Raw genomic sequence first — 23,684 nt, 5'->3', positions numbered from 1 at the left:
AAACGGGACGACGCCATGATTAAATGACAGTGCGTAACGCTTTTTTACAGCAGCCGATCGCCTTCGCTCTTTTATGCGGCTCATCAAAACGAAGTCAAACTGGCGGATCGGGCTTTGTTTCCGATACCACACACGCACGAGTCCCGGGGGCTCGAAATGTCTCGCGTAAACCCGGGGGCTTAATAAAGCCAGGAATCCGGACTATTTCGTTCGTATCCGGCATTCCGTATCAGAGATGGGCGACCGTTTACAGCCTCCCGGTGATCCTGCGCGAGGACAAAGAGAGAAGGAGGGAACAGCGAGAAAGCCGACGGGATAAAAAAAAAAAAAGGAAAAAAAAAAAAAGAAAAAAAGAAAATGCACGTTTAACGTACGTATTTAATGACAGGTTAGAAACAAGCGAGGGCTCCCAGTCGGCCTGTCTATCCGGGGCGATTCTCTTTCGGCAGTAAAGCGACCTCGACTTTATTGCCCGGAAGACTTACGCGTCGGTCGCCGAACGATTTGGACAGTCGGACGTTTGGCGACCGGTGAATTTCCGGTTTATAAGCGCGCCGTGAGGGCCGCGTAATGCCGCGCCGTTAACGATTAACGATTCATTTAGGAGCGTTTAGTACGGCGAACGGTGACGCTGCGCGAGTACCGTTTCGTGCGGCTCCTCTACGTGCCGCGGTAGCGAGACTTGTCTGTGATCTCGCGTTTACGGAACGGCGCGAGAGACGAATTAAAAAGAAACTCGGATCAGAATTCAATGAACAAAATGATAAGCGGTTAACATAATAATATTCTTGCGTGAAGATAAAATTTCATGTATTTACCAAAGAACGTAGTTCGGCACTTCGGCACCACCGTCATCCCACGTCAATAACGAGATCGTCCACCTGTAATTAATAATACATATTTAGAACTGAGTTATTATCACGCGGCCATTAAATCTTTCTAATTTAATCAACTTCGCCCGCCGTAATTCCTATCGCTCGTCAATTTCCACGATAGGCCTGTCATTCCCCAGCAATTATATACTCTTCAAACAACAAATGAAGATTTCAGATATTTCGCAATTAATTCGATTATTCCCCATTTGACAGCGCCGGCACGGAGATCCAATTAGCACATCGCCAATTGCGCGCGAATACGCCCGCGCGCAGCGACATAAAGGCCCGCTAGAAATAAACTACAGGTTGTTCACACCAGTAATAATCGGGTTCTTGTTCACTGCGGCGCAATTCTTCACTTACCGAGACAGCGGATGACGAAGCGAGAGATATGGAGATAAATGATGTCCACGGTGGACATTGCGTCCGTCGCGGCATATTACCGTAACCGCGATCGCTCAAGCTCGCCATCGTAATAAACGAAAAAAAAAAATTAATAAATAAATAAAAATAAAAAAGAGAGAAAGAAAAAAAAAAGAAAGATATCTCCGGTTGCGAAGCTTCGTCATTAAAAGCGGCCGTACGATCGAGCGGCGCGTAGCCAAGTGCCCCTACACTTAAGTACATATATAAGAATATGCCGGCGCGCTCTCTTTTTCTCTCTCTTTCTCGCAATCAATCTTATCGACTGCATTCTCCCGGGTCGTTCTACCGGAGTAATCCCGCCGAGACAAAACGATGCGAAGCCGTCAGGGCGTCGATGAAAGAATGCGACTTCTCGGAAGCCGGCCGCCGTCGTCGCGGCTGAAAGGAAGGACGCGGGGGAGCGCAATCGGGGTTAAAACCGTTCGCTAGTAGCATAAATCGCGTGCATTTAGCATCCGCGATTTTTCGGGTTTGCGGGTAAACGCATTAACGCGGATCATATCTCGCGCCCGTAATAACCGAGCGGCTGATCTTTTAAAAGCGCGGTCGCACAAAATTCTTTTTCTTTTACCCTTATTTTCTCCCCCGGCTCTCTCTCTCTCTTTTTTTTTTTTCTCCGCCCCGCCGTTTTTTTCCTCACCGTTAATCCGCGGCCGCGCACGCACAACGATGACGGGTTTACACGCGCGTTTTATCGCGGCTAGAGCGCTCGGCCCAGCATCTCTTAACGCCTTTCATAGTTGGCACGCTCTCGCTCTTAAAGCGATTGCGAGCAGGTACTTTGTCTAAGTACACTCGCATAAGACGGGCGTAAATGGAGGAGATATCGTTACGCTCTCTACTTCTTCCCCCGCCCACCGCTACATTCGTCGTTGACCCTTTTGCGACAAGGGACAGTCCATTTACCAGTTTTATACAGACGTACACGTGTGTCACGTTCCCGGCTCACGCTGTTTCTGTTCACGGCGTTCTGGAGCGAGAAAAGACGGATATAATGCCGGATAAGACGGATTTCCCGGACATTTGATCGCGGGTGGTCGCCGGAGTGCTCTCGCGATTTTTGACGCAGTTAATATCGCAGCGAGATGATAATGACGCGGGTAAGTAAAAATATATATTTTTATCTTCGGGGAGTCTCACGCCAGATGTAAAATATTTTATGGATTTTTAAAAAGTATATTTAAAAATAATGGCAAATAAAAATAATTTAAAAAAAAAAAACGCGAAGGACTCTGATCCGACTCTTCATCAACGTGGGCGTTTCTTGTTGATGAAAAACGCCTCGAAACCTAATTCTCACAATGCTTCGCGAACAGAAGGTCTGCTTTTTGTGGGATATCTCGGCGTACCTCGTCTGCCACGGGTTGATGCTCGTTTATTCGCGTCTGTTCCTTGGCGAGCGAGGTAAGCGTGGTGCTCAGCCATAAGCAACCAGTAGGATAATTAACCCTTTGAGAAGACTGCTGCTTTGACGATTTTAATAATCTTAAAAGACAGCGGCTTTTAATTAACACTTTAGCCCACGCGGATGCAATCGACAATGCCTCTCCTCGTCGTATGTATAATTGCAATGCGACGCATACGCTGTTCGGTATTATCGTTTCACAATCCTTTGGGGTACATTATTACGAGAAACTTACTTGCCTAGTTAATATATCGGTCCTCTGCTAATATACGAGGCTTCTTTTTTATAAAAAAAAAAAAATTAGAAACCTATTTATTATAATTTTTAAATCTTTTCACCGATAAGTATGCGAATGCACTGCGAATTCCGTACGTAAAACCAGACAATTATATTTTTCGGGAATTTAAATTGGCATTATTCGAAAGTACTCGACTAAAATAGTAATTTATAAAATAAAATTTATAAAATAAAATAGTAATTTATAGTTTTCGTTTTACTCCGCGGCAGGTTAAATTAAAAATTTCGACCAAGGCCTGCAGCGACAGATATCGCCGTAAGTACATTGACAAATCTCAGAAATGAGTAATACGATAACAATATCAAATCGGGAGCGTATGCTCAACTTTTGTACCGTACGATACCTTTATTTAGGTACTCATATGCCACTTTGAAGCATTGACATAAAAGCACTCCCATGCGGCATGACGTAAAGGACGAGCCGCGACATGAAACGACCCTTAGTAGCCGATAACACACGTGAATTATTTTCAAAAGCTAATTTTTGCTGCGCCGGGTTGTATATACGGACTCAAAGTCAAAGGACGTTGTTACATCACCTTTCCGGTTCAGCGATATCACATTCAGCTTTTAACAAGCAAAAATGTCACCGCCTTTTCTACTACATGTCGCATACATATGTACCTACATATGTACAAAAAGGAAACAATATAGATGGGAAAAAATATTACAAAGAAATTAAAAATGAACGAAGGCGCGATATTTTTTACACGATTATATTTTTACGCGAGCTGAGAGTAATATTAATGACGCCGACATTATTTCGAGCTGCATCTATTTGTGACCGATTGAGTTCAAATGTTAATGATGACAAAGGCGATAATGAAAAGTATAACTTAGATCTTTCGCTTTATCTCGGATATTTGAAGAAATAATTTAAAGTACGTTTGAGAAAGATTGCATAATAACATCGCGTTCATAAAGCAGCTAGCACATAATGTTTATGTATGGTGATAAGATGAAAACTCCGAGTGAATAAAAATCACACAACGGGAGACTGTTCCGTGAGCGCGATAACCCGTTGGGTCGAAGACGATTACACAAATCACAGTCGTCGATAGACACAATCAGCGTTTACAAACAAATTACTTGATCAATCACGCCTGTACAAAGCCCTTCGTTCACTCTCCGAGCGTGCATTCGCGGTTTCTTGCGTAATTTCTCATCAGCATTATCTAATAATTAAACTGAATATTCGTAGCCGAGCAGCATTCGTTTCTGTGAAGCGTAAACTAGTTCGTACTATTTCTGACACGTTTATCAAACAGTTAAATAGATAAAGTACTTTAAACGCCAAATTAAATTTATTTTAGATGATTTATAATTCGATAGTAGAATTCTATTTAATTTCTAATGTAATACATAAAATACATTAAAATACTGCGTATAAGATAAGATTCTATCTGAAATTATAGATTATTTTTATTTATTGCCGTAATAAAGAAGAAGAAAAAAAATTTTAACGTCAGGTAAAAAATAACCGACCGGTTAAAAATAGCAGAAATACCTACAACGGTTATTTATAGCCAACTAATTTGGAGATAAATTGCTCTCGTCACTCTCGACTCCGAGTCTTCAAAAGAAAGATAAAGTTTGGCATATGGCAGCTTAAATAGAGAAAGTCGAAGCGCGGTTAACAGCTGGGGCCTGCATTCTGAGACACACGTGCTCGCTCAAGAAATGTCTGTTTCGTCTAATTATTTTTCTGTCGCGGCTCGAACGACGCGGACGTGCTTTTAACAAGTAAACTTCCACCATGACAAACGTACGTACATATCGAAATATTGCAGCGGCTATTTCAGCGGCGTGATAACTCGCCGTGGAAATAAATGAAATACACGACGCAGCGTGTCCCTAAATTAGAAGACCTTCTTTAATTGCGTTCGTTAATTTTATTTTATTTTTGTTTTTTTTTTTTTTATTTTTTAATTCTTATACCTTTACAAAATCGAACAAGCTGTCACAAAAGACGAGGCGTTTTTTTATCCCCCTCGCCTTTCGTGGCTCGCGAGACGAATCGTTATCGGTGATCATTACGAGTCCCCGCGGTGCACAATAAGGAAGCCCCAAAGCGTGCGTCGGAAGTGGAGGCGAGCTCGGAGCGATTTAAATATGAAGTGGTTCGGGATCCCGGCGCGCTCTCGAGGAATCGTCCAAGTGACGGAGAGTGATTACGCTAATGACACGGCCGCGGGGGTGGCCGGCGACGAGAACGGGGGGACGCCTTAACAACGGAATAGGTGCAGAGTGGTACGACATTCTGCGCGGCACGCGATCCCGACATCAACAACATCGGCTGCGCCGCGCGAGGGCCTTGCGATATGCCTCGGCCTCCACTTTTATCGGAGTCTCCCCTCCTTCGCCACGTCGCCGCGGAACGTACGATTTCGCTTTTATTACATATACATGCCTGCATGCCTCCTGGACGTCGCGCCTAGTCTCCCCGCGTAGACTTATCGTCCCCGCCACGCCCGCACAGGTGCGCCGCGCAAGATGAAGGGGGGAAATCTCCCCCCCTTCGTCCCTCTTCCCGCTCGGTGCATGCATCGGCGAGAAACGATGAAGAGCGTGGATGATACGCGTGCAAATCCGCGGTGCGCGGTGTTAAGTGTTAAACCGACATGGAAACGGGTCATTGGACTCTTGTGTATGCAAAGGGAGGAGAAGCGTTTCAGACGGCGACTGGTATACCGCGCGATGACACGCAGATACGATCCGTTCACAGAGTGAGCGATTCCTCTCTTACGAGCCGTGAAGACCCCCGTACATTTAGCATTCTCGCGCGAGAAATCAACGAGATTCTCGCTTCTGTACATCTTCGGGTATCATAATACGTCGTAACACTCAAACGTCGATGTACCGACGGACGCCGCAAAGGAAAAGAGAGAGCGTAACGATGCCGTTTCGGGGAAGAAAGATATCGGACACGCGCCAGAAGTCGTTCTCGCGAGGCACGACAGATTACTCGATTACAATCAAATTTCACAAGTACCGACCGTTCCCCTCCGCGGTTCATCGTTAGTCACACTGTAGAACGAGCGGAGTGAATAATGACAGTATTATTCAAATAACGCGTCGTGCTTTACAACTTCCGTGAATTTTTTTTTTTTTTTTTTTTTTTTTTCTCTTTTTCTTTCTTTTGCCGAAGCACAAAGACAGAACGGCGCATTAGCGGTCACGGGCAAATTACCGCGTGCTCACGCGGAGAATTCATATGCATTTTACCCGCACCACGCGGTCTTTCCTATTCCGTCGAACTCGTCGAGACAATGGGCGTAATTTACAAACGATGACTAAGCAAAATAAAAAAATAACCGCAATAGAATTAGATATTTTGTTCGATATCGATAAAAGTAATAAAATGAAAAATATATATTATTTAAATTAACGTTGCCATTCGTATTGTCGTGTAGCATGTATCTCAAATATTCATCGCGTGACATTATATTTATAATAAAACAAAAAGATTATATAAATATACCAACAGCTTATCTGATAACACTTCTACTCGACACTCACCAACGCTAGGTTGGCCGAGCGGTCTAAGGCGCCAGACTTAAGATCTGGTTCCCATCTGGGAGCGTGGGTTCGAACCCCACACTTAGCAAATTTTTTTTTTCTTTTTGCTTAAAATTAATTAAAGAACTTACAAAACGAACAACAATTACAGAATTTTTAGTCCGAGTTTTTTAATATTTTACATTTTTATTTATACGTACGATAAAGGTTGAAACGCAGTGAATGGGCACGTAAATAATTTATCTCTCCTTTTTCTTTACTGTGTTGTAAAATGTTTGTTGCGCTTTTGATATTTATAATTTACCATTAATTACATTCGAGGGCGCGTGACGCGAATTCAAGACATTTCCGCGAGAAGATAAATGACGGTGGCTTTCGGATTCAGAATGACTTCGGCCTGAAGACTGATGGCGATGGTAATTGCGCCGCGTACAAATGACTCGATGAATAGTCATAGACAATTAGAAAACGGGAGATAAACCGACGCGATCTCGTGCACCGTCAACTCCGAGTGACTAATTTCACGACAGAGGTAATAACAATTTTATACAAGCTACGCTATTTGCGTTGGCATAAATTTTATCGATCGCGCATTTTTGTCGGCCACTGTTAAACGCCGTTTTCATCTGATCGGCGCGTCGAAAAGGAAAAGCGACCGATTAAATAGGATTAGCCGAACGACAGACGATGCAGGACCCTTTTCCCAAAAGACCGGGATTTGACACCGTAAAAGTGTCCACCCTATGCCACAGGGGAGTTGTCGAAAGGCGGAGAGAGAAAGAGAGAGAGAGAGAAAGAGAAAGAGTCAGTCGGTGAACAGAGAGAGTAGGAGCGAGAATCGCGCATTGAGATGCCCTGTCACAACAATTTCGCTGAAAAAGCACAACACGCTGACATAATGTCGAGACACCTTGTAATTTCATTCTGCTGCATCTGTTGTCATTCTCACGTTACCTCCGCGAACTTCTCGACTTCGAGAGTGCGACACGAGAGGCATCTCGTAATGTGAAAAAGAGAATGGGGAAGAGGAAAAAAAGGAAAAAGATGAAGGTAACCCTTACATATACGGAGCGCACAATGGAGCTTGCGAGAATCCCCTACAGTTTAGTACTCGTTGCCAATACCGCGGTCGGATTTCAAGATCCAGGTACGACAAAAGAAAAAAGGAAAGCTAAAAAAAAAGAGAAAAAAAAAGAACGAGGGGTATACCTGACAATCGGAAAATGTTGCAATCTTTTTTTTTTCTGTATTTTCACTGAACTCTCGTTAATAATCTTTTACAAAATTAATTATATTCATCAAGCAATCGAAATAAAAATTTACGATATTATAAAATAAAATTGTATAAAATAAAAAATTCTATACAAATTTATATCGCTCGATTCGAAAGAGAACGAGGTGCGAAGATAAAAAAAAATTCAAAGATTGAAGAAAAATACTTCACGACGGCTAGCCTCCCTCGCGAAAAGAAAATTGTATTTCTAGTGCTCAGGCGTGTCGCGTGTCCGGCGTTCCATGAAATCGCGTTACCGAAACATTAAATTATTCTCCGTTCAATCGGACTATCGTCCCGCATCAGCGTCACTCAAATTTCAGCTTGAAAATGTAATTCCCGACGCAAGCGATTTAGACGTATCGAACGAAAAATTGTTTATTATAAAAAAAAAAAAATTAGGCGACTTTTTTCGCGGGGCTTTGAAATCGAGCCAACAATTTTCGGACATTGCGGGAACGAGGCAAAAAAAAAATTAATCAAGCGTCTTCTTGAAATCATAAATAACGATTGGAGGCGGCCGGGGCGACGAGTGTACCGTGCGCTCAGACAATGGATGACAAATTGTGTGAAAGCAAAACAAACGGTAGACTAGATTGAGCCGGCTAGTCGGTTCGGCGGCTTTGCCATTGTCATCAATATAGCTGCGCGGGACATAATCTGGCGATAGCGACGTCGGCCAAGAAAAATGGACTTTTTCGCCGGTGTCCACCGTCCTTTCGCTCGAATTGCCCATTCTACTGCAAATTATATTCCACCCCGAATCGTCCGTTGCAATAATCTCGAACCGAGATCTATTTCCATCGGTATATCGCGGTAGATTTGTCTTCTCAGGTTCCGTCTGACATGTTTAACCGTATCATTTCTACCTCAGGTAAAAACATGTTTCGAAGTGTATATGGAAGTGTAGCCGGGTGTATTAGCGCGAATAAATGTAAAGTGAAAAATCGTATGAATTATCAGGAACAGGGATATCGCGATTTATCGCACGATAATACATACATACATATATATATACATATATATATATATATATACATATATATATATACATATATGTATATATACGCTTGTATATGTACCTTTAATAAACTTTATCAATTTTGCGTACACTTACATCCCGCACGCGAGGAGCTAAAGCGCATTCCAGGCCAGACGGTTGTTCAAAATATCCCGAGGCGAGGTAGATCATCGTGTAAGGTTATCAGCGACTAGACGTAAACAAGGAGCGTAGGAGGGTTACAGCGAAAGTCGCTTTGTACCAGGGGGAAGATCGGATCGAGGCCGCGCGAGAAAAGGAGCGCAGTAATCTTAGCGTAGCAGGACACCGCCGTGGCGATCGTAAATGTTTAATATCGTGATTAAAGGCGCTGGCGCCTCTCATTATTATTTCAGTCTAGAGGACATTTCGCTCGGTCGCCTCTCTCTCCGTTCCCGTCGCGCCGTCGAGTTTCTTTTCAATTCTCACTTTCCACCGTCGGCTTAAAAATCCTCGCGAAAATTAGCCGGCTAAATATTTAAAGCACCCCACTGTCGTCTCTAGGAAGCGCAGGCGACGAAGGAAGAATGAAGAGAGCCGAGGATACAAAAACTGTCTGTGCCAGCAGCATTATTATCTCCGGCATGGAGACGAACGCGATCTCCGACGGATTTTCGCTCTGCGGATATTTTCATTCAACAACGCGCGCCCCGTCACTTCCCGCTGCACTTCGTGTCATCGAACACCCGGCACGACTTATTGTTCCAAATATCCTCTCTACGAGTTCACCCTCGCGTATCTCCCGATTCGCGGGGTTGAAGGAAATCGCGAGATTATTTCAGTATAAATTAAAGCTGCTACTATCCGCCTCGAAGATGGTGATTACTCTCGTAAAGAGGATACCGTTTACGGCGCGAGCTTTTTAAACACCACCCGTATCAGTACGACCGTCGACGTTTCTACGATATTAACAAACGGGACACTCCACCCAACGCATACGCAATTATAATACAGTAAACATCGTAAATTTACATCTCGCAAACAGTGAGTCACGTCGGGGGTAAAAGTTTCGCGAGGAAGCAGGTCGACTCGGTGCCGTCCCGAATGTAAAATCGCTTCCGTTAGCGAAATAATTTCGCGAATACGTATCGCTCGACCGATCGCAATAACACTCGAAGGCGGCTCTTACGGCGGTATCAAAATTCACCCGTGACGACATAATGCATTCTATGGCTGGACGGAAAAAAAAAGGAAAAAAAAAGAAAAGTTGCGGGATAAGTTATCCCTTCGTCGTCGATTGCCCGTAAAACGTTCGCCGAAGGGCCGCGGAGCGCGGCGCCGCTGACAATTGGACATTTAAATTCAGCCGGAAGTTCTGCCGCTTGTAACTCGGAAAGAATCCGCGAACTGCACCGGCGGGGGGTTGCCCCCGACGCTTTTATGTCGCGTCACGTATTCGGACAGCGCGAGTGCTATCGCGCGGCGCGCACAACGAAAGGATATTCGTAAATAAAATTTTCGGGCGAGGGTGACAAAATGGTCATACGCTCCAGTGCTGACCCCAGCCCAAGGGGGGGAGGGTCAAAACTCGATATCTATGCGCGGCGAGATTTCTCTTTTTTTTTTTTTTTATGTTGTTTTCACATAGTTACGCTCTTCCTCGGGGACAAAATAGATACCCAGGATTGCCGGACAGGATATTATAACGGTTCAGTGACAGGGGGGATCCACGAGCACTCTAACTCTCTTCCTCTCTCTTATTTTCCCCTTCGAGAGAATACTTCGCATACCGCAGGTTTAAGGCGACTCTATTAGATCTCGAATCTCCAATGTCGCGACATACACGTCCGATTTATATGCCTCATTCGTGCGAGGCATCGTTCACCCTGATATATTCCGCAATTTCGCAGTAACATCACGTTTCGATTCAATTATTTGTCCATTTTCGGATAATAAAATTTTTTTACCGAGTTAAATAAAGAGACGAAAAAGAATCTTTAAGCGCATCTCCTGAATATTTCGTATTAAAAACAAACGTTGACAGAATAATAAATATATATTTAATTTAAAAATATTTAATAATGTATTTAAAGTAATTGAGCGGGATGAGCGAAAGAAAAATATCTCGCGTCTAACAAAGGTACGTATATACCATAGATAGAGCACGGACTATCACGTACGCTTACGATCAATCAAGGTCGCTATCCACTGGCGTTTTCTTGCCTCCCGTACGACTCATCGGTGTGCGATTACGTTAGAGAACGAGCGATTCGCACTATGTTCCGCCTTATTGCGCCGTTTTTTCCAGCGATGATTAATTCCCATGTGCACAGCGCTTGCATTCACCCCACCGGAGAAAATGAGAAAGAAAGAGACAGAGAAGAAGGGACGGAAAGGGGAAAAAAAAAAAAGAGCCGGTCGCAGTATATTTCGCACGATTATTCCTGGGTATATTCGACGGAGATAGGCATAACGTATCTCTACCCGTATGATGACGGCAATTCAAATGATAGCATCTTTCTTTTGCGTCGACAAGCGACAAGGGAGAGCGGGGGAGCCCGCGGAACTTTTGCATATGACGAATCGAAGACTATTACCATTCAATCTCTTTGCGCGGTTTCATTTGCATACCATCGTCTCCCCTGTCGCGTTTTACATACGGCCACGGTCGTCATTTCGCGTTCTAAATAAATGCGATTTTTTTTTTATCGCACGACGTTACGTATGTATTGAACCAATTCATTCTTGATGCATGTGAAAGGTATAACGTTAAAAATAACTATTATTTATAAAAAATATGCGTGAAAGTATGTATCTGCAAAAATTTATTTTCGTAAGAAAAATAATTAATATATATAAAAAAAAAAACCGGCATCGTTATGAACGATTATGGCAAAAAAATTGGAGATACCGGGGATCGAACCCGGGGCCTTTCACATGCAAAGCGAACGCTCTACCACTGAGCTATATCCCCGATTTTTGGTAAGACTCCGATTAACAACAGAGCAGCGTTCTCCCGTTCGAGATCGTCTATTATTTCGATTAATCTAATAAAAATGTTTTTAAAAAGTAATTGAGTAATTAAAGATTAAACACGAGTCCCTTATTACGTTAGTATCGCCGAGTGCACTGAGAAATATAAATCCGTCGCATCGAAGGCGAAAAGTTAAGTTACCTCTGTCTCGTGAAATATAGGCCTATATGCAACGCGATTATAGTGCAAAATAACGTAGGATAACACGGCACTTTAACTCTCTTATCAGCAGGGATTTTTGAAGGTCCCATGGTGTAATGGTTAGCACTCTGGACTCTGAATCCAGCGATCCGAGTTCAAATCTCGGTGGGACCTTAACTTTTGATATTTCGCTCTTTATTTCGTGCTTGTATCTCACTGAATAAATTAACCCAAGTTTCAAACGTTAATTTTAACATCGGCGAGTTAAAGTTGTAAACTTCGTGCCCTATATTAATTAAACGTGCAGCTACGCGGCTATTAACAGACTCGCGTATATTTATCGCCGGCTACTTCATCACTAGTGATTACTGAGAGGCTAGAGCTGCATAAATTATTACGATGCTGTCCTTGAAATTCCTTTTCGCTATATTATAAATTTGTAAAAAAATTGCATGCATTGAGTCGATAATATTTTTACCATTTAAAACGTTAAAGAAAAGTCTGTCGATATTAAATATGACTATCCGGACATATATTTATATTGCAGTTATTGATTTTATTAAGCACGTGTCATTGTTACATATAGCGTGACTGGGTTTGTCGAATTTACACATGGTATTTTCAGTACTGTATAAATTTAAATTAATGCAATTTCTAAAATCATCACGAAAGATTATCAAAAGAATTGAGAAAAAAAAAGTTTGACAGCGGTGGGATTCGAACCCACGCCCTTTCGGACTGGTGCCTAAAACCAGCGCCTTAGACCGCTCGGCCACGCTGCCTTCGGTAAACGCCTTCCATAACTAGGTAGAAATACGAGTCACACTTTGCAGTAGATTGTATTAATTTAAAACTAACCAAAACGTGACTGTAAGAGAGTTAAAGTGTACGTAAAAGTAATACGCTTATTTAACTGCGCATAATAAATATATCTTAATACATAGTTTAATTTGCGCTTTTCGTTTAAAGTATAAAAAAAAAAATTATTTTTAGTAAAGAAACATATTTTACATTTTTTATTAATTTTTTTTTTTTTTTTTTTTTAGAGAGAACCTGTTTTACTTTTAATATTACGATGTAGCAAATGTCCTGTACAATAATATCAAGCGAAATAACGCGTCTAATTTAAACATCTCGCGTGCAGATGCGAGAGTCACGTCTCTAATACATTGCTTTGTATTCTCTCAACACGTGCTATCGCTCTGACCTTGATTACGTCACACGTTACAAGCATATCTCACGTCGTTGCCTAGCGGCTTACTCTCGGAGTCAACACCGTATGTATAATCGCGCGTGCATAGTTAAGATATCGTCCCGTTACACGTATTCTCGCGTGATAACGATGAATCAAGCAGGCGAGCAGTTAATCAACAGTCTTTAGAATCGTCACGGCTTAGCGAAGTAAGTACTTCGTAAGAAAAGTAAATTATTATGAAACGCCGAGCGTATTTAAAAATCGATATCGAGCTTAGTGAGCGAATGAAGTGGCCACCTCGCGCAGCGTTGCAGTAGCGAACGTCATTACGGCGCCGCAAATCTCCTCTTTTATTTTCCCCTCCCAGTAGCAGCGGGTACCCCGGGCGATAAGATCTCAATATAAAAATTCATGCTCATAACGTGACTCCGCCGGTGGCTTCTTATATTTTTTTTTTTTCCCCTCCCCCTTGCCTTATCGCGTCCCCGAGGGACCGCGGCATAAAACTGACGCTCGAGAGCCGAAACGAAGCGCCTCGGTTATGTCGAAACGGCTGTAGACAGATCGATAAATTTGCGTGAATACTCGCGCGGCGCAGATAAGCCGGCGTGATAAACCGAAATCGGTCTTGAGAGTCTTGGGTCTCCTCCTCTCCCCTTTTTCGTTACTGTCGCGAGAGATATGCCACCGGAAAATAGAGGAAGATAAATTCGTTTCCCGCCGGTGTTCCACGCCCCGATGCATTGTAACTGACACGCGGGATCTCTTTCTTTTCCATCGCGGCGGATTAATTATGCTTCCCCGAAAACGCCGCGTTTTGAATAATTTTTTTTATAATCCTAAAAGGGACCGTTCCTCGGGCTGATAAAAAAATCACTACTCGTAATCGCTGCGCAGCACGCTCCGCCTAAACGTGGGAAATATTCCGCGCTAATAAGAAATAATATGATCTAATTTTCTGCTTAATCAATTACTTTCACCGCCGCTTTCGCTGAAATAAAAATTAGCACGGACTTACGCGCGAGTGTCTCGCGATAAAACGAAGTGAGTGCGTTCTCGCATCGTTTCCATTTTCTCTTCGCATCACTCAACCGATCCCATTATTGTTTTATGGGAGCCATTCGATAGAGCTCATAATATCCATAAGCGGCACCTGCATTTCCTAATAATCTCCATTACTCTCCCCACGAGTTGCATGATTCGCCGAAAATAAAATAGATTTATCATCCTCAATTGGCTTCCAGCAGTTTATTCGCCGAGCTCGATGGCGCCTCTCTCCCCCCCTTCCCCCTCTCTATACAGCGGTACGCGATCACGAGGGATTTTCTCTATGATATGCAACATGCGAGACGTAATTCAGAGGGTGCGAGTCATTGAGATCATCCTCGGCCCGACTATGTGCGATACGATCGATCATTCGCGACGACAGCCACGAGTATTGAGCCAAAGTGGCGGCGTGATTCTGCTAAACGCGATGCTAAACAGGTACTCTTCTCCGCCATCAGCTCGCCGCTGTATCGTAACGTATTGTATAATACACCAACGACATTATAAGCAACTCACTTCGAGAGACGACGGCTTTTTCAACGTGAGTCTTCGTTCTTTGCGAAGCGCACACAGTGCACCGCCGATATCCACCGTTAATTGGTTAAATGGCTACAATTACACGATCAACAGGTAGCTGTTTCGATTTTCTACTTTCCTTTCCCTTTTCTGCGAAAGGGCCAACGTGAAAAGCCACGCTACCGTAACGCTTGCATTGTAGTGAAAAAAAAAAAATGCGAGAGCCGAACACATTGAAACCATATCGTACGTAAACGCAAAACAGACGTCCAATTAAAAAAAAAATTTTTAAAAAAAGAAATAAGCGTAAAATTATTTAAACTTTACAAGCAAACTTGCATCAAATAAAAAGAAAATTATAAATAAAGAGGAAGAATAATTAAAGGAGCATTCGCATGTGATTGCAGAATACGTTTTTTATTACGGAACAGTTACAATTTTATTTTATTTTTTTTTTAAATTGCAGAGACTTGATAAATTTCCACTTAGAGCGGTGAATATAAAAGTATAAATCGTCGCGTTAAAATGTTCGCTCCATTATTTTCGTACATTTTCATTCGCCCGTCGCGTCGGTCGTGCCCAATGTTTCGCGTAAACCGGAGACAACGACACTCCGGTTAACAGTGATCCTCGAAACGCCTCGTTAACGGAACGTCGCAATTTTCGCGAGGCCGCCCAGCTAACACAATGCGCCATTAACGAAATGCCCGATGAATATATATCGGCTATCGATCATTACGAGGCCGCGGTTCGCGCGGATATTCCAGTAATGGTCTATCGCAGCAATAATCGTCAACACGCGCAATAATCATGTCGTTTAATGACAATTGATGCGGGCCAGGAAATGTGCTCGCTTTAATATCTGCGCGCCTATGTTTACCCCGTTACAGCCGCGCGTGTGCGCCGCACACGCACGCTAATACACGCGCGTACGCGGCGAGAGATAGCGAATAGATCCAAGGGGCCGGCACTATTGTTAATATCGGATGCGCCATTACGCGCGATCAGTCAATATTTTCTCGTAACTGACCTACGATTCGGGATACGCTCGAGTGCATACAGACCCAGGCCGCGGCGAGCCGGCAAGCTGCGTCGCAATTGCACGCATCCGATCTGGCACGCATGGGAGATGGGGCCGTTACTATCGGGAACGAAGCTGCGCGGCTGATACGTTGTGTAATCGCCCTGGGATCGAGATAGCGCTACGATACGACGCCGTACATTAATACGAATTAACGCGAACATTGTACATCATTATCGACCTTAATATTTTTAATAATTAAATCCGCGTTTTTTCGTCGTTTTATTTATCTCGTTTTATCACTGTTAAAGAAAATAGTACGGACCGTCTTCGGTATTTTTCGTTGTTTTTTTTTTTTTTTTTTTCTCCTCCGGCGATATTTAATAATTTTGCACGTGCGTAATAAATATTGGTATAAAATTGAAACGCGAAAATTTGACTCTACTATAAAATACACAAGCTTGCGATTAAACTAAAAATGTAATGCAAATGAAATACGAGCGAAACGTTTTAGCCGCCAGCAATATTCGCTGTCGCCGAAACGTTGATTAATGGTACTTTGCTATTAATCGTCACGGTACGTTGTACGTGTTCTATAATCGTTAAAAGTAATTACAACATTTACCGCAATTATACGCCGCATTACCTTCGAGCGCGGCATTACAGAGGCGTTTTATTTCGAAAATGGTTGCGCCCGCAATTCTGCAACCTTATTATTTTTCCACGTGGGATTACTTGCACAATGGGGAAATCGACAATCGGCGCCATTGTCTCGCCCACGAGTGACGGATTAATTCGTCCCTGCCCAGCGCGTAATCCTCCTTGCATAACTGCACAATGTCCGGTACTTAGAGCGGGAATATCTTGGCCCTGTCCACCGAAATACGATTGCGCGGCATCGAACGCCAAACGGCCAGTTTTCCCGTTACTGACTCGTGCACCGGTTTCCGGATGCGAAGCGACCGAGTTAACCCCGCGCGCAGCGTACACACGAGGGCTACGCAGTTCCGGTAACGCAGTGCGTTAACTCGGGGGCTGAGTAACAGCGCGCGCGGCCGACGTTACACGGCCACAAATATTTGTGCCAGGCGAATCGAATTACATCGCCTCTGTTTGCGCTGTCGTCGCTTTTGGCGAACCGGTACTCGGTAATTAAAGCGGCCGTACTAAAATATGCGCGACGATAGGTCGCCGCCGCGCCCGACTCCGGAGGATTCATATTTAATGGGGAGAATCTCTCGCGCGAAATATCGCGATGAATAATTCCTCTCCTCACCGCGCGGAAATACCAAGTTTTCGGCGCGCTTCTCTGCCCCGCCGGTCGAAGTTTACGCGCGGGCTAACGAACGCGTTGCACATAGCCGCTGCAACGTTTTACCGCGGACGGAAGTTTAATTAAAAACGGCCCGTGAGTACGTACGCCCGCGTAGCTTTCCGTACACGCGGCAACGAGTTTTATTTGGCAAGAAATATTTGCGCGCGCTATCACCGCAAGCGCCACGCAGGTACATGATAATAAACCGCTCTCGTCGTGAAAGATTAACGAAAGTGTTCAGCATATCGTTTAAAAAGCAAAGGAGGTTATCGAAAAAATTTGTGCGCGGACAGTCGACGCTGCGTTTCGGGGAAATATACTTTCGCACGAAAATATATACGTTGAGAATTTCAGACCTAATTAATTTTTTCTAATTAAATGTAACAAACAGTCGAAAGATGCGGAAATGTCGCGTGTAAGAACTTTCGAGCTCGTGGTCAAATTATCGTATAGGCTCTCTCTCCGGCCTAGCGTCGCTCGCGGGTTATGAGTCGCGGGCTTAATTAAAAACAATTTCATTACGAATGGAGCTATTCGTGGAATCCGAGGCTCTCGTATTTCATGGCTCGTTCGCCACGGGCGGGCATATTTCGACGCGCGATGCTGGCGTTCCGAGATAGCGTTCCGGAAAACTACTCGATTACCGGGCTGGATTATCGATCGATTTTTGCCGAGCAATTTGCGCGCACCGCGGCTCTCCGTCCCCCGAAAAGCTTCGAGTGCCCGCGCGAAATAGGATATTTTCCAGTAGAGTCGCGAGCTTGGGGCCGTACAGAGAGCTCTCGGCACCGAGATAGCCCTCGCGACGCGGTAATTGAGGGTAATTTCGCAAGGCCAATTTGCGCGGAAATTCAAAACCGAAAAATTTGTCCACGCAAAGCCGTTGACTAGCCGACCGGGGCCACCTACCCACGTGCGGATACTTCCTCTATCTCCGTCTCCCCTCCCTCCCACCCTCCCCCCTTCTGCCCGCCGCACCCCCTGGATCTCCGACCATTTCCCCTGAAACCGGCGTTCACCTGCATCATCGGACAAACCTCGTTTTCTCCTGTAATTTCATTTTCGCGCAGGCCCCGGCGATCGCATGACTCGATTTTTCCACAATTTCACACAGAGGGGAATTTCAATTAAATTACTCATCCCTCCGCCGTACGTCGCGGTATCTCTCCTCCTCACGTACGGCTGTGTACGAGCGGCGAGAGACGAAAAGGGCGCAGAGAAGCGAACGGAAGAGAGGGGAAATAAAAAAAAATAACGCGTTTTCCGAGCACAGCACGGATACACCCGGTGACGGAGTTTTCGTCATTTGCCGCTAATGGCGGCGTCCTTTCGCCATTCTCCCGCGCGAGATTGCCGATGATTAATCAGTCGTGGCAGTCTCATTTTTAGGCACGCGACGGCGATTACCCCCAAAGCGAGACGCGCCACGCGTTCTCGATTGCTTCCTTCTTTTTTAATTCGCTCGCCGACGAATTTCAACCCCGGCAATGACGCGCGTTGAAATTGCTTTTTTGATTGTCCGCTCCGGAAGTTAAATTCAATCAAATCATTCTCAGTTACTGTACCTTCCATCGCGCTGATATTATGCCGCGCAGACGTGGTGTAAAACAACAGCGTGTTAAATCGAACGCGCATCAGAGAGTTAACACATTGTCAGTTTTTAATTGTCGTTTTCTACCGCGTCTACACACGTCGCCGAGCCGCACAATCGGAACGAAAATTCAACGGTTCATCAAACGATTAAATAATAAATAACCGATCGTAACGTCCCTGATTATATGATACATAAATCTGTATCGCTGATTTTTATTTTGAGCGTACTTAGCGTTGATTATCAGTTTCATATTTCTTCTCTTATAAATATCCTAAAATATATAAAATTTTAATAATAAAATAAATAAAAAAAATTATTCCAAGAGCAACGCGTCTCTGCAAATTCGCTTCGTGTATATTCTAAAGTATGCATCAACTACGCAGCGTACATCGCAGTAGTACTGCGCAGCTACCTGCGGCGGTGGTGTTGCAACGAGTCTTCGAGTGGCGAGTTGACTCCGTGGGAATCCCCGAGAGAATCGATGTATGACGTAATGCCGTAGGAATGGCCTCCCTCCGCCTTCTCCAGTCCCAGGCGGTCAACCCCTTGACTTGGCCGCTAGCTCGCGACGTCGTACGGTGACAATGGGTGCCGCCGACGTCAATTTTCCCCCCCTGGTGCATCAGCAATAAATGCATCACCGATAAACGTGTCCTACAGCTAAAAGTGCATAGCTTGCGACGAGTGGTGCGGGAACGGCGTCGCCCGGATGCAGTCGCCGGCATACCCGCGTGAGTGGATTATGAACGCGAGCGCGATTTCGAAACCGCGTTATTCCGCTGCAGTCAATGCAATCCCGCCAGTCGTGTGCATCTCTTCCTGTCTCTTTTTTTTTTCTTTTTTTTTTTTCTCTCTCTCGTCCGCCTCGCAATGCATCTCCCTCGTCGTCCACCGGCTCGGACGCGGCCGGGAAGGAGCGCAGTCTCCGCCGCAAGCCCACCCGGGCGAGTTACACACGCTCAATCGGCGACCGACCTCACCCTCTCACCCCGCGCGCTCCTTCTCTTTTATTCTTTAGTTACCCTTTTCACTCTGTCACGGCCCCGATATTCCGGCCATTTCTCTTTCTCCTTTTCCTCCACTCTTTTCCCTTCTCCTGCCGCTCGTTTGCCTCGTTTTCGAACGTACATGCGAGACAAAAGGCTTTTCATCGCGGTACACCGAACCGCTCGAGTTATTAAATCCGCCGCTCGCGGCATTTAGCTCTTTCCTCGTATATAGGTATTCGAGAAAATAAACGCCGCCCATTGCCGTTCGAAGTCCCGCTCGTTACTAATTTGCGTTTGTTTTACGGCACGGTACTTGCTGAAACGGATGATGACCCGACGATACTTTTAACGTTTCCTGCGTTCGGCCTACGTTCCACGTGTGCCCTTTTTTTAACACGGAAAACGTAGAAATGCGCGCTCGCAATTTACTCAAGGCGCGCGATCTTGTGCTCCGTTTCGCGTAAAAAAACGGAAAGCCCCGATCGTGGACAGGCCACTATTGTGTGGAAATTAAACGCCGAAACCTTAACTAACTCACCGCGAACTTGGCGATTTTCCGGCTTCGCGAAACGTAAAACAGCCGGACGGTAGACAGATATTGCGGACCTCGGTTATACGGTTTCTTAAAAAAAAAAAAAAAAAAGAAGAAGAAAAAAAAAGATTTGATCAACCATATGCTACGAAAATACTAAAGAGAAATATTCTGTCTTTCACAAAGATATTCAATGATACTTTTGTATACGCCTTCGCTCACGTATATTTAAAGCTCGATTTAAATGATTTAAATGAGAAAGATGATACTTGATAAATCGAAAATGTAATATAACTGTGAAAATTAAATTTATTATCTACGTATTTAGTATAAAAAAAAAAGATTTCAATAAAAAATAGCAAAAAATGGAGATGCCGGGGATCGAACCCGGGACCTTTCACATGCAAAGCGAACGCTCTACCACTGAGCTACATCCCCGATTTATAAGTATCTTCTTCCTCAGTGCTAATCTATGACCAATAAATTATATCCATATTTTATAAAAATCAAAATTTTAGAAAAAGATAGTTAATTTGAATATTTAATTTAATAATTAACCATCGGTCTCACAGGCAATAGTTTTAATTACATATACATTTAATCATAAACATCTTAGACTATTTTACTTTATACCTTGCAGCAAGTTTGATCAATTATCGTCTGCGAGAAATCTTATCTTATCTATAAAAAATTGGTGTAACGCTTAAATTAACTGATTCTATTGTTGCTGCTTATTAAATTATATATATATTTTTTTTGTTACAGATCGACGCAGTTGCATTTACTGCTGACAACGAAAGTGTCGTCACCGCCGATATTAATAATTATACGAACCGCAGTCGGTTCGTCGGTCGTTCCGGGAGTTCCGTACAGTATTCGGACGGTTTTATTCTAAACGCGAGTGCCGAACAGGATCGCGCCAAGGTGATGAATAATTTTCGCGATTGTAAAATCACGGTCGGGGTGTTCGCGAGTGACTTGTGCGCGAAAAAATGGCTCGACACGTCCCATCTGAGAGGAGAAGCAGGCTCGGGAAGAGCATCATGCATCGGCGGAGCAACTTTTAGGTAAATATAAATTTTTTTTTTTTAGAAAATCTTTAAAAAAAAATAAAGCTTTACCTTTACTTTAAATTTAAATACTTTAATTTCAATACTTTAATTTAAATAACATGTCTACATTAATATGTTTTATTTTATGTTACAGTCACCGGCGGAACTCTACAACTCCGCTGAAGCTCATGCAGATTGGTAAGTCGCATTATTCTTTTTTTTCATAGTTTGTAATTGTGGTCGTTTAAAAAATAGCGCACGCATGGTTTCTTCTAGTATTATAAATTTCGTAAGCAACGTTAAATGAGAATTATTATTTTTTAATACAAACGATTGAGCCCGACGCGACGTGTGACGGCGAAGAAGTTATCTGTACCGATCGCGTTATTATCGTGTATCCGTGAACGTGCTTATGTACGTGCCGGGGAATTACAAGGGTGGCTAAAAGTCGCGCCCCCCCGTCGCGTGACTTATGCACCGTTGCAGCCTAATGAAGATCTATCGTTCATCACACTTTTATCCGCAGCGCGCGTCGTCTGCTGCCGCTCATTCCCGCGCTCGCGTCTCTTCCGTTCCGTTCAGCGACTTCTGACGCGCGATAATGCACCGTCGTGTTTTCCTTGTCCCGTTTAATTTGCATTTCTAAACCTCGCGAATCAACTCGGCACGAATTCAATGATGACGTGATAGACGCGCCGATAAATGGAGCGAAGGGGAATAACTCGAGAGAAAGTAATCTTCGATCAGGCGCGTGTATGTTTAACATATGAATATACAATTATTATGTAATCAGATTTCACGCAATAGGAACGAAAGTCGCTCAAGAACTTCAAAGTCCGATCCCATATTTTAAATACGATTGGTATTGAATATTTTTCCAGAAGCGCGGAGTTCGATAAAACAGTAAATTAATTTTAAAAAAAGAAAAAAGAAAAAAAAAAGTTTTATTTCAGGAAGAAACATTTTTAAGATAAATTATAGTATTAAATAATTTCACGTCGTACATCATTCTTTTATTTTAATTCGTTTAATTTAATTACCTGCTTGATTTCAATTAGGAGAAAATTACCGGGTAGCGTGAGCGGTCGCATATTAAAGTAGTTTTTCGTGTTTCGCTATCTGCTGAGATAACGGGGGAATTGTTTTCGTGCAAATTCTACGGAATGAGTCTTCCGAAAATTGGCGCTACCGACTCGTAGGCCAGCGTATAAATAAAACACGAGTAAATTCTAATGTTGCGAGTGGCACCGCGGTTTCAACGGTTTCTAATTGACGGGGAAACGCGTGTCTTGAAAGCGCTATTGTTCGAGTAATTGCAACGCATGACGTACCGCTTGATATATGAGAGAGCGTGGACGCACGCTTAACAGAGTGAGGGCGACGAAATCAGTCTATCGCTTGTCGGCTATCGACCATTCATGCGGCATGCTACGATTCATAAACGCGCTGATATATTCTTAATTACTTTGCGGGCAAGTTGTGAAAGCAGTCCCGGTAATCCGAGGCTGCGCGCTCCGAGCAAAACTTTGCGTGTCGCAATTTACATTACGTTACACTACGCACTCGAACGATCGTATATCATTAATCCGCGTGCAAACGTGTGCGAATACGTGCGTATTATTATCAAGTGCTTCTCGGGAAATGAAAAGGTAAATGGCCATCTTAATTTTGGAACCGTCTGTTCTGCACGCCCGAATATTCGGTTCATAAAGTATATAGAGTATAATAAATAACGGTAAATTTTTAACAATAATCCGAATGCACAAATATAAGAGGGATGTTTATTGCTGTTTTCGCAAGTATCGCGTTACACGCACCGTATTGAATGCGTTATGATCCTATACGTCAAGATTTAATTCTCTTTTCCTATTTGCAGCGTGCCGGTCAATATTTTATGATAACTTAGTAACTTGGAATTTGATACTAGCTTTTAAATATTTTTGTGCGTTTGAAAACTTGATAAACCGTAACTTGATACTAGGCGTAACGTGATATTTTGGAGGCAGATGAATAAGAACGAGTATTCTTATCGTATAAATCCGAGAATCTCCCTCTCTGTAAATCTAAAGGCAAACAGTAATATGAGAATGATAGCGCAGTGTTTTAAAACAATGTTCCAGACGTATCTTAAAAGCACGGTAAATCCAAACTTCAATACTTTCGATAGAGTTCCGCGAAAATAATTCACGTAGTCGTGCGATAAAATAGCCTTTCCGATATTCGTCTCAGAAAATGAGTAACGGGATTTTAGCGCCTTTGCGTCTCGACAAAACTATATAAATAAGTCACCCTATTATTAGCCGTGCTTTCACGTAACACCTTCAAGGATTCAAAGGCAGCTCGTGAGCGCGAAATATTCTCCCTTTGAATTTTAAAACACTGGATCACTTCCAAGCGCCTTACGCCGCCAATATTTCACCGCGCCTCTTAAAGGCTAAACCCTTTGTGCACGGGAGTTCTAAGAAGGCATATTT

General features: G+C 43.6%; 1 long non-coding RNA gene and 5 other non-coding genes across 7 annotated transcripts in view; 2 read left to right on the top strand and 4 right to left on the bottom strand.

Moving 5' to 3' along the window:
• The window catches only part of LOC139104178 (uncharacterized), a 252,242-nt gene that overhangs the window by 202,403 nt on the left and 26,155 nt on the right, over window positions 1-23,684 (bottom strand). For both annotated transcript variants that reach the window (XR_011546001.1, XR_011546000.1), the window contains exon 2: window positions 819-881. This is a non-coding gene — a long non-coding RNA (uncharacterized lncRNA). The remainder of the gene's footprint in view (window positions 1-818; window positions 882-23,684) is intronic.
• On the top strand, window positions 6,527-6,610 carry Trnal-uaa (transfer RNA leucine (anticodon UAA)). Its single transcript has one exon. It is a non-coding gene; the product is annotated as a tRNA-Leu (tRNA).
• On the bottom strand, window positions 11,677-11,748 carry Trnaa-ugc (transfer RNA alanine (anticodon UGC)). Its single transcript has one exon. It is a non-coding gene; the product is annotated as a tRNA-Ala (tRNA).
• On the top strand, window positions 12,052-12,123 carry Trnaq-cug (transfer RNA glutamine (anticodon CUG)). Its single transcript has one exon. It is a non-coding gene; the product is annotated as a tRNA-Gln (tRNA).
• Trnal-uag (transfer RNA leucine (anticodon UAG)) lies at window positions 12,652-12,731 on the bottom strand. The gene has a single exon. It is a non-coding gene; the product is annotated as a tRNA-Leu (tRNA).
• On the bottom strand, window positions 20,525-20,596 carry Trnaa-ugc (transfer RNA alanine (anticodon UGC)). Its single transcript has one exon. It is a non-coding gene; the product is annotated as a tRNA-Ala (tRNA).

The sequence above is a fragment of the Cardiocondyla obscurior genome, linkage group LG07 (assembly GCF_019399895.1).
Source record: "Cardiocondyla obscurior isolate alpha-2009 linkage group LG07, Cobs3.1, whole genome shotgun sequence".
NCBI lineage: Eukaryota > Metazoa > Arthropoda > Insecta > Hymenoptera > Formicidae > Cardiocondyla > Cardiocondyla obscurior.
This window is presented reverse-complemented; position numbering and strand designations above follow the sequence as displayed.